The sequence below is a fragment of the Ischnura elegans genome, chromosome 12, assembly GCF_921293095.1.
Source record: "Ischnura elegans chromosome 12, ioIscEleg1.1, whole genome shotgun sequence".
NCBI classification, from domain to species: domain Eukaryota; kingdom Metazoa; phylum Arthropoda; class Insecta; order Odonata; family Coenagrionidae; genus Ischnura; species Ischnura elegans.
Genome location: NC_060257.1, coordinates 40,831,327 through 40,842,995, shown reverse-complemented (window position 1 = coordinate 40,842,995; position 11,669 = coordinate 40,831,327). Strand labels below are relative to the sequence as shown.

Below are 11,669 nucleotides of genomic sequence, written 5' to 3'. Positions count from 1 at the left end.
CAGCTAACTCCTGCTCCCTCAAAGCAAAGCAAAATTCCTTTGGTGGAGTTGCTATTAACCTCTTTGCATTAAATGGTGCACATATGAGGCGAGGATTTTCATCTCAAAAGAACAAAAGCTACTCGTGTGTGGTGTTAATTTTCTGATGCAAAATGAACGAAAGCTGCATATATGTGGTGGAGGAAAGTGACCACCGCAAAAACAGTAGACTGAAGTACGTGGTTGTCCCATGAGACCCAGCTTAGCGTGAGTTGAGGCCTATCAGAGAGACCCTCTCCAATCTCCTCTGAGTAGAAACCCACTGCTATTTGCAGTGCTTTTTCCAAAAAAATATTTGTTACTTATCCTATAGATAATATATAAATTTAGAAATGAATTCTTTTTTTGCCTATCACATTGAAATTTCAAACGGAGTTCTAGAATTAATATCATCGGAGTTCACTTCTATTACAAATCAGGCAATATGGTATAGAAATATACTAAATCCGTCAATATGAAGGTTAGAACTTCGTTTAAAATTTCTTCACGCTCAGAAAAACACAGGGAATACATTTTATATGGTAAAAAATCGATGGGAACAACAAATATTAGTTTATTTAAAACACGGCTATTAAATTCAGTTGACCGTGGAATCCTGCTGTGATGGAGTCTTTTAATCCTTGTAGGGTCTCAGACAGTGGCCTAGGTAAGGTATCGGTGTCTCGTTGAGTTGGGTCCTGGCCTAAGGACGGATGCGAAGCTCTGCCTTCCGTCGATGCAAGAGAGCTTTGTACAGGGTAGTGCAAAAAATTTTTCAAGGGATGGGTAACTTGGAAGAATTTCCTTCCACGCAGCTCTGGGGCGAAAGGATTAACACTTTGCGTGCCATGGGCGTAATATTACATCCTGCTGAACCTTGTGAGGATTGCCATGGATGTAATATTACGTCTATCTTTTTTATTGACATTGTTTGTGTGAAGCTGTAATATTTCACCCATGGTACTTCTCCAGTTTACTGCTTAGTGATTCTGTTGTTTCAAAAATCAACTGCTCGATGGAAAAAGAGTTCTTTTAATTAGAGATGTGCGAATAGTATCCGCGAATACTCGAATACCTCGAATACTAGAAAGTATTCGATATTCGAGATTTCGAATAGTTATGCGAAAAGTACCGCCTCGAATACCTCGAATACTTTGAATTTCGCGTCATACACTGTCGCACGCACGTCGTTGGTAGTGATTCGGAAAAATGTAGAGAACTGTAGTCATTTAGTGCTCGCAGCGCCGTTTTACGCAAGCTGACGAATTGCATCAAATTCGTGGATTTTAGCGGTGAAAAGTGTTCGACGAGGGGAACCGAAAATAGTCGGGTGAAAAAATCCGAAAATCCCCGATTCCCCCCACCAGGAGAAACTCAGTGCCGTGGGATAGCAACCTTAGGGCATTTCCCACGATCCTCTATCCCCCTCCATTCAGCACTCGCCTCAACCACTCTGACGCTTTCCTCTTCTCCGAAATCAAACAAAAGGTCCCAGCTCGCGCAGGGATCGCATTACGAAGACCCCTGCTTCGAAAAAAATATCGAGTTACGAGAACAATAAAAACGTGTTTCACGCCCTCCCCCCTTTTCTCACCCACTGACCTTTTTCTGGCTACCTGCTTCGAAGTTCCCCATTTCTGGAGGTCAACTGCTGTGTGAGTACCGTGGGATACTTACATTAGCGCATTTCCCAAGGTCCGGTATCCCTCTCCATTCAGCACTAGCCCCCCCTCTGAGGCTTTCCTCTTCTTCAAAATAAAAAAAAGGTCACAGCTCGCGCAGGGATCATATTACGAAGACCTTAGCTTCGAAAAAATACGCGAGAACAATAGAAACGTGTTTCGGGCCCTCCCTTTCCTCCCCCACTGACCTTTTTTTTTCCTACCAGCTTCGAAGTTCCCCATTTCTGTGGAGGTCAACCGCTGCATGAGTCATCTATTAGCACAAAGGGTGTCTAAGAATGACTTTCGTCAATTGATGTTACACCTTTATTGAATTGAAATATTAGTAATGTGCGCGTAATTTCAAAAAGAATAAGACCAAACACGACGTATTTCTGAGTTTATTTAAGCATTTTACGCAAAGAAATAAATGTCAAAACACGACGGAGACTTAGCATTCTGGCGAAACTCGATATAAGCAGCAGAGCTTCTCGGAAGTTGATGCGGTATTTTTTTCCGAAAACATATATCAAGTTACAATTTATGAGTGGTGCTATAAATCTTTATTGTTACAGTCACAGACAAAAGGATATTTTCTCAGAATATTTGGTTTCTCCCTGATAGCAATTCCAATTCATCTTCTTATCTCGTGAGAACTCCCAAAGATGGACTGAAAATAATTGAAGAAAATCCGGTGGAAAAGAGCTTGTATTTTGCAAAATGCCTCAGATTGTCAGCTAGCACTTGGCAGCAGGAGTGGGGGTAAAGCGATGTTAGTTGAATTAATTATATGCCCAATTGTTTCCATAAAATTAAATTATTCATTAATCAGCTAAATTCCTGTTCGAATCATTTTAAGGAAATCAAAATTACTCCCCTAAATCTTGTGTTGCCTGCTGCATAGGCAACCGAGTCAAACATTCCAGCATTCATCATTTAGTATTCGAGGTATTCGAAATTCGAGGTATTCGAATATTCGAGCTATGATTTAATATTCGAATTCGATATTCGAATTCGAGAAATCTGCTATTCGACCCATCTCTACTTTTAATGTCTTGAGGACGAAAAGTCCTCTGTAGCTACCGGCACCCTTATCTCAGCCTACTTTGTGTGAAAATTCTTTGGAGGAAAGAACCGTTCGTTGAGGGTGCAGTGACCCTTTCGTCATCCAGGATTTGGAATGATTTGCTTGGAACAATGCTTTTGTATGATTTCCATGGTTTAAATAGTTCAAATTGAGCGTAATAAAAATATTTTGCATTTCATGGCGGTACATCATTTGTTGCAACTTTTTTATTAAAAAAAACAGTAGGTTTTCATTATGAAAATATATATTTAAAAGTTAGCAATAAATGTTATTCAACTCATTCATAAAAAAGAGCAAAGTGCATTTTTATTGAAATGCAAATCGATATTTTGGTGCTGCTGTTTTAAAAAAATTTGCGAATTTAGTAAAAATGGCTGGATTTTTTAGCAGGGCTTTAAAATTGGAGGCCGGCACTCTAAGTGTTAAGAAGATGCCTCAGTCTTGCTCTCCTAGTTGTATTTTATCTTTTTTGTGAAACTCGAATACAGCGCCTCCAGATATTTACAACCTCCTTGGATGGCGAGGAGTGACCCATGAATGTTTGCTCCAAAGGGACTGCGTAGAGGAGGCCCGATTACATCCCATAGGAGGCTGATTTCAGTTACCACTTCGGTCGCATTTTAATCGGTTTTCAAAAATGCCCGCGGCGCGGTGATGAGTGCAATGCGATCCACTTTTTTTTTCCAACATTTTGCATTATAATGTTTGTAATTGCGAGGAATAGCATTGAATAGTTATGAATTTGATATATAACATCATCATGTATATAAATTCGGTTAACGCCCCTAATTATTCCATATTTCGCCGTGAAACTCGGATCAATTTGTCCGTCAGCGACGCGAGTGGCGACTTTTGTAAACCCATTTAAATTCGCGGCGGTTGACAACATATTTAGCGGTCACTTTGAGGATCGTCTTTTTTAATATTCGTGGTTTGTTTGTTCATCAAAGAAATTCGCCCCTTTCTTGCACAATTTCCAAAGCAGTATAAATACAACTCCTGTTTTAAAAAAATCGCATTGTATTTGAGAATGATCTATAGATTCGACTGTCATAAGCTCGAATACAGCGTTGAAGTTTCTATAGAAGCTTCAACGTGGTGGAAGGGCTTCATATTAGCAATGAAAACAATAAGGCCAATTGGTATTTATGTATACGTGATAATGGCTGGACGCCCGAAACCGGTATTAAGTTTTTAAATACATTGTGGAAGCCACGAAGTGTTTTCATCGCTAATACACTTACATTATTGAATAGAGTGAAAATCTCCCTTTTTCATTGAATTAGGATTTCATTGCCTTACATCTTGCCTGCCTCAGTTACCTAACCCTAAAGTCGAAAAATTTTGCGAAAAATCGGACGGAATTCGTGAGAAAAAAGTATATGGAGACGTAGCCGTAATAACTGCGTCACCTGAACCGCTACCAATAGCTGATGTGCCTACCCGCACCAGTAAGAGAAACTGTGCCAACCTTTCGTCTTTGTGAGCAAGTAACAGTGGCGCTTGAGTCGCTGATCTGAGCCGGAAGCGTGGCATGCCTGCTTTAATTCAGCGCTCACGGCTTGACCATTCTGATTACACGTGTCAGATTAGCCGCGAGGACATTGTACAAGGGCTGGAAGGGCCAAATGTCAAAGATATGTATGAGCGCTTCTGTCATTTTGTATCAGGGAAGCAAAATCGAATGTCGATCGAGACCAGAAGGCCATTTGAAGTCCTTAAGTCCCCTTAACTGTTTGGACTGTGGACAGGGAAGTTGGAAGCCATTAGGGCCCGTTTAACGTCGGTTTCCTTTCATCAGCGCAGTAGATGAATCTTTTGGCAGCTTTATCGACCTTGATGCAAGGCCGCATTCAAGGGTCACTTTTGGCATCGCTGTGAGGAAGAGCATTTCGCGGAATCGGAGGTGAAATGACTATTTTCTTAGAAAGAGACTTCAAGTTCGCCGTCATATGTGGGCCGGGTAAAAACCGGGAATGGCAAGTGAAGCGAGACGAACGTCAAATCCAGTAAAATTTCAATAGTTTCGTTCCCGGGAGCGAAATTGTGTAATTTTAGGTTCCAAAATAGTATAAAAAGTGATTTATGGAGAAAAAATGTTCAAACTTTCCTCTAGGGGGGGCTTTACCCCCTGACCTCCTTGGTCGTGCCCCCCTGCACATCGTACTGTCTAGTGGGGTAGCGAGGGGGGGTGTTTGGAGGATAAACCCCCCCCAAACCTCAGAGAATTTTTAAGTTAAATCCATTTTACTTAATTGCATTAATATTATTTATAGAATAGTGTAAGGATTTATAATATATCCCTCAGAAAGCCGTAAAACTCACTATTTATCCTAAAATTTTTCTGGGGAGGGCCCCTGCACCTCCCGATTACCCTGGCGGGTATGCCATACCCAGGGGCGGATCCAGGATTTCTTTCTGGGAGGGGCACAAGCAAGGCCGTATCCAGGATTTTGTTCAGGGGGGGGGCACAAGGATACTTCGTCATACAAAACGAACGAAATGATAATGGGACCGTATTAAAAATCTAGCATATTTTGAAGGGTCTAGGGGGGGCACGTGCCCCCGTGCCCCCCCCCTGGATCCGCCTATGGCCATACCCCAAACACCCCAGTACTAGTTGCGCCTAAAACCCCTCCCAGCCTCAATTCCTAGCTACGCTCCTGGTCCTATCTACGCCACTGGTCACAGGGCTCGTGACCCCCTCCCAAATTTTATTATAATTTTTATCAGTTTAATAGTTTTTGTATCCATGCTAAGGAGTAAAGGGAGTGTATATGCTAATGTATGGCTACAAGTCCCAAATGTGAGAGAAGTTTGAGTTGTATTTGTTGAAGAGTAAAAGAGCATTCCCTACTGTAAAAACGCCCTCTCTCCCGAAGGTGTCCCATATTCCTCAAACCCAGGTATCAAAATATACGTTGAAATGGAAGTTGGTCTTCACCGCTGCGCTAATATTTTAGTTGCACCCTTGAATTTATCGTGTAAAGAAGCATTTTTGTGAGACATGGTATTGAAAGAATTTTCAGTCACCTACACGGGGTTTGGAAATATTTTTTTACTGGAGCATTTTTCCCAATATGTTGATGATTTCAATATCATTTATGTTTTAAATATTGATATTTTTTATACTTTTTCAATATTTTCTGTTCTATTTTGTATCTGTTATGAACACCAAAAATTGACCGTCCGATATATCGAACGCTGTGCACTTCTAGTACACTATCTTTAGATTATTATATTTAACTATAAAATTAAAGTTATTTTTTTTAACGCTGGAATACAAGCATATTGTAAGTCAGTGCCGCAGCTAAGGATTAAGGCTGTTGGGGGGGGGGGGGGGGTACAACTAACACCGGGGTGTTTGGGGTATGGTATACCCACCAGGATAAGCGGTAGGCGCGAGATTAATGAATTGCGGAATTTTAACGATAAATGGTTCAAAATGGTTAGTTCTACGGATTTCTGAGGGATATTTAGTTCATCCTTACTCTACTCTATTAGTAAAATCAATCAAATTAAGTAAAATGGGTTAAACTAATAATGTCTCTGAGCTCTGGGGGGTTTATCTCCCAAAAACCCCCCCTCGCTGCGCCACTGTTGTAAGCTACTATCCATGAAAAGATTTATTGGCCTTGGCGATAAATAAATATGATCACCCAATGGCACCTCTGGAGGTGACTAATGATGCAAGCTTACCCTCAAATGTAACAGCATTTAAATTATGTATGAGGAGAAAGGAGAATCCTTTTATTAAATTAACTTCATGAACTAATGGGTTAAAGCCTCCATAGCTCAGCTACGTTTATGGCCATACAATTTGGTAGTGCGCAAACCTAATCGTGGTAGGTGAAGACGATGCTGGTGATGTGAATCCATGGTAGAAAAATATTTTTCACTTTCTGTGTTTTTTTTTCAGAAATCCTCAAAATCGTTCACTTTCAACCTATTGGTTGTCATGCGCCCCCCCCCCCCCCCCCGCGAATTTGATGCTCAATCCGCCCATGTATTTACCCTTCTCTTGATTAAATGCCCTAAATCAAGGTAATTTATATCCATGGGCCTTAGTAAGTCGCTATTTTCAAAGATTCGGGTGATTTCTGAAAAAGTATTTCATTTTTAATAACTTATGTTTTTTCACTTTCAGCCTGTAAGATTTTTCGAAGCGCCAGTGAATGTGATGAGTATGTTTCTTAAAATGTTTTTGAAAAACGGCGTGGAAATTCACAAAATAATTACCAGTAAGGGCAACCCGTATAGGAGTTGGTTTCATCCCCTCCCCCGATTAAAATTTCTGGCTACGGGCACAATTAGAGCGATTCATCAACACCCCAGCAGATGAAAACTAGGTTAAAAGTGATCGATTTAGAGGTTTTCTGTAAAAAAAACATGTTCATTGCCCCGAAAACAGCACCATTTGACTTCACTTTGGTGGCTAAGGGTCACTAAGGGTACTCGCATAGTGGGTAAGAGATGGAAGTAGAGATAGAGGTAGAGGTCGCGGTACCTCGAGGTAACACACAAGGGCGTACCCAGGATTATAACTAGGGGGGGAGGGGCAAGCCATGGCCTAGGGGGAGAGGCAAGCTAAGTTGTGACATTTGAAGAAATAGTTTTATTTTAGTTACATATCTTATACTGATGTATATCATTTTTCGTGGGTTTAAAGAAAAATTGTTGAATAATTTAATTTCAATTTAGTACTGTTTTGCTTAAAGACTTGCGATTTTTGCTTCTAGTAGTAGCTGCCCCCCTGCCCCTCGCTGAGTACGCCCATGGTAACACAAATGCATTGTATGTTATGGGCGCGCGCATAGTGAGCACGTCGAGGTAGAGGTGTACCTCACGGTTCACCCGTAGGTCGCGCGGGACCGCTTTAAAAAACAAACGAGTCTTTCGACCGGTGTGTCGCGAGGTATATCGGGAGGCTTCTCCGTGATTGGTGCGCTCAAGGCCCGTTTCATGTGACATCCTAATGTTTTCCCGAAATTTGTCTGGGTAATACTTAAGTTGCAAATACAGATGGTGATATTCTCCCAGATCTTGTCGTGCTTGATTTATGGGATGAGCCCTGAATTCGCGATTACTTGACGACCAATGAGTCACCACTTAACATGCTGATGACATGTCGTCACCATCACCACTACTATCGCTTAACATTGTAAAAATGTTGCAACTAACCAAATAACCATTATACTTGATGCCACACGGTGAAAGACAGGCTCGTGGTCGAGGCTATGGGAAAGCTGCGTGTGCAAACCTCTTTACTATGCGATTCTACCTCTACCTCCACCTCAATCTCCATCTCTACCTCCTCACTATGCGAGTACCATTAGAGGGGAGAATGTTGGGTAAACGAGAGAAAGAATACGATTTTTTAGATCGAAAGAAATGGAGAAGGCATTATTTTGAATTGAAGAGGGAAGTCCAGGAATAATGGGAGACTACTTCTTAATTACTTCAGGCAAACCTACCTTAAATGTTGGAATACTTCAATAATAGTTTCAATGAACTCGGATGTGTTAAGCTTCAATGACTATTAATTACTCAAGCAATCTAAGCTAGGATTCATGGGCGTACCCAGAATCAAAAGTGGGGGGTGGGGGGCAAAACTAGCTGTGGTCGTTCAAGTTGTAACTTTTTTGCACAGAAAAGATTAACGAAACCAAAATTTAAGGAAATTATGGCAGCAATGTATTAGTTTTTGTAATTATTTGCTCGAAAAAATAATGATTTTTATTTTAGTTCCATGTCTTATACTATCATCATTTTTCTTCAAAATGAAAATTTGTTCATAACTTTTGTTTTGACCTAAATTTATTTTCGTTTCAAGGGGGGCGGGGTTGCCCCCCTTGTCCTGGGTACACTCATGCTAGGATTGTAGGCCAGTGATGATGATTAATTTATATTTTAGCATTTTTCTTTTTATTTGCAAACCGCAGTTGTTCTAACACCCCATGCCACACGCCTTTTGAGTCAGTTTGCGGGTTTGTATGCAGATATAGGCAGGGGCGCAGCTAGGAATTAAGGCTGGGGGGGTTTAGGTTCAACTAATACCGGGGTGTTTGTGGGTATGGAATACACACCAGGATAAGCGGTATGTGCGAGATTTATAATTTGCTGACTTTTAAAATAAGTGGTTCAAAATGGTGAGTTTTACGGCTTTCTGAGGAATATTTTATTAATCCTTACACTATTCTATTAGTAATATCAATCCAATTAAGCAAAATGGATTTAACTTAAACATTTCTCTGAGCTCTGAGGGGGGGGTTTATCCCCCCTCGCTGCGCCACTGGATGTAGGTGAATGATTGGACCATCAGGTGTGCAGTCACATCCACCTCCGGGGCCCGGGCAATGCACAGCTCCCAACCGGGGAAGTCGCTGATGTGTGGTGGGGGCAACAAAAGAATTCCATCTCCGTATTCATTCCCACCCCCGCAGGAGGGGAAGGTATCTCCCCTCCAACTTTTACCCCCCTTCTCCATCGAGCCCACCCCCTCCTCCAAACACTTTCGCTCTCTGCCGGCAGAACCGTACAACCGAGAATCGGCAGGCCTCGCCGTGAGAGCAGCCAGTATTCCTCAAGACGCCGTCAGCGGCGGACTATCGCCCGTTGTGATCCGTGTCCCTCAAAGGCGTGTGTGTCAGACTCTCAACAAAAAGCTCGCGGAATCCCTCCATTCAAACGCTCCAATTGTGGTCCAATTTGACTTGTATCTCGCAAACCATCTCGGCATTTGATCCTTCCTGGAGTGGGCAGTAATTCCCTGCACAGTGTCTTGTCGATACTCCTTTGTTTTGGCCTAAACTTCAACTAGTGCTCGTCATACATTCTTGGATTGGTTTCGTCTCATCGCCCTGGAGCTGAATTTAAAAGTGAGTGTTCCTGAAGTCACATGCAACATCATCGTTCGAGTACGTCTATAGGGGATGTGTACCGGTGTTAATTCACCAGGATTTTTGGTGGATATCTAACACGAGATATGGATTTACCTGGAAAAGTTTTATGTTAAGGTGTGTGTTTAATGTACGGATTCCGATATCACAGTGCCTTCAGAAGTCTACCGTAGACACCCCTGTCGTAGCGAGCTTCGCCAAATAACAAAACCATTGTTAATTATCAGCAATTCCTTTCAGCCAAATTTTTCGGTAGAAACTATATTTTTGGCCCTAGATCAGTGTGTTCCGTAGCAGTTATTTTTCGCAAATTGGAGAGATTTATTTTGATCGTGGCAAGGCGAGATTTTTGATAACTGGACACGCTCACTTCTAACAATTAAACGGTTTTCTACTTTGGTGGCAAGTTTACATTATATTCTGCCACAAGCATTATATATGATAGCTTTTTTCGTACTGTCGGGAAATATTCTGTGGTAAAGGAAATGCAGGCTTGCAGGTAAGTGATTACATGATAAGTGTATCGTCCCCTATAATTTGGTTTCCTTCTGCATTTTCTTTACATTCTGAGAAAATTGTGATCAGTGCAACATTTTTGTTCTCTTTGACACTTCTTGCGAATCTGGTAATCGATGCGAAATTGTAGTATATAATCAAATGAGCTTGATCGTAATTTTGTTTGTTGAGTGCGGAGAAATTTACGTAATTTTGCTGTTATAATTCTACGCTCCCATGTGCCGAAAATTGCTTTGTTATCCACGGCGGAGTTGTATTGCACTGTGTGTTGGAATACCAAGGAGGGAATGAAAACAGAAGTGAAGATGATATGAGGCAGTGGGGTAGCCAGAAATTTCGTTCGTGAGGGGGGGCGGGTCCAAAATCAGGGGGAAAATATTTGAAAAAAAGGCACTAAGTTGGGGGTTTTAAACTAATCTTAACACTTTTAATAATCAAAAAAACTTCATCTGTCGAAGAAATATTTTGTAAATTCATGATTGTTCATTATTTTGTTTTCTTTTATGGAGCAAAGTAATTGTTTTTTTTCGGGGGTTTGGTGGGCCGGACCCCCCGGGCCGAACCCTCTGAGCCACTATGCTCCCTATAAAGAGCTTAGTTTTTGATGGTACGGCCAGTTTTTTTCGATTTCAGCCCACTATTACGTGGGATACGTAAGGTCAAGGTAGAGCTCACCCGAATTCGTCTACCGCTTTTGTGATTTCCATACATTCAAGGAAGAGGGGGGTGTCTATTAGTTGCCCGACACCCAGTGGGCCGCTTCGCCAACAACGCTTGTTGAGGTTTTTGGCTAGTTTTATTTTAGATTTCAGCCCAATTGCGTTGGTTTGGATAGGTGAGAGTAGAGCTCAACCCGGACTCATCCACAGGCGGTAGAATTTCGTGCATTCAAGTTAGAGGGTAGAGTTTCTTTCTCTGGGCCACCTCTAGAGCATTTTTTTGTTTGTGGATGTCCGAAGGATTGACCCGGAGTGCGAACCCAGGGACTCTTGAATCAGTTGCCAAATCCCACTAGGATACCACTCTCCCACTCCTCTGTGTATCTGCAAGTAATTGAGTAACCGCGTATACTGTATGATTGGAGCTGAGAAGAAGAAAATTCCCTAGTGAGCCGCTTAATGGATTCGTGGAACAATACGACGACCTCTATGTTCGCCTTCTTGACGTTGTCCTCGTTAACTCCCTATGATTAATTACATCCACACCTGACGCGAAACTTATTGCTTCAATCATACCCATTCTTCCGAAATAATTTTACTTGAATTACTTTACTCCTCATCGGCACAGTTACTCATAGTAATAGTTAAACTGAATTGAATCCATCCGGTCACATATGTAGTGATTGCTTCCTATTTCAACGCTTAGCAAATAATCTTAATTCCAAAAATTATTCAAAATATGCGTGATTTATTAAAGCTAAATCTGTCCGAGATACGTAAGGCATCACTAGTTGTAAATTAGTTAAATATTTTCTCACGTGAGGGCTTT

The 11,669-nt window shown here is 41.5% G+C and overlaps 1 protein-coding gene across 1 annotated transcript in view; it reads left to right on the top strand.

The window, feature by feature from the left end:
• The first annotated feature begins 9,365 nt into the window (after positions 1 to 9,365).
• The window catches only part of LOC124169536 (serine/arginine repetitive matrix protein 2-like), a 276,958-nt gene continuing 274,654 nt past the window's right edge, over positions 9,366 to 11,669 (top strand). Inside the window, exon 1 of the mRNA XM_046548174.1 lies at positions 9,366 to 9,644. The gene's annotated coding sequence lies outside the window, so the exon portion shown is untranslated. The remainder of the gene's footprint in view (positions 9,645 to 11,669) is intronic.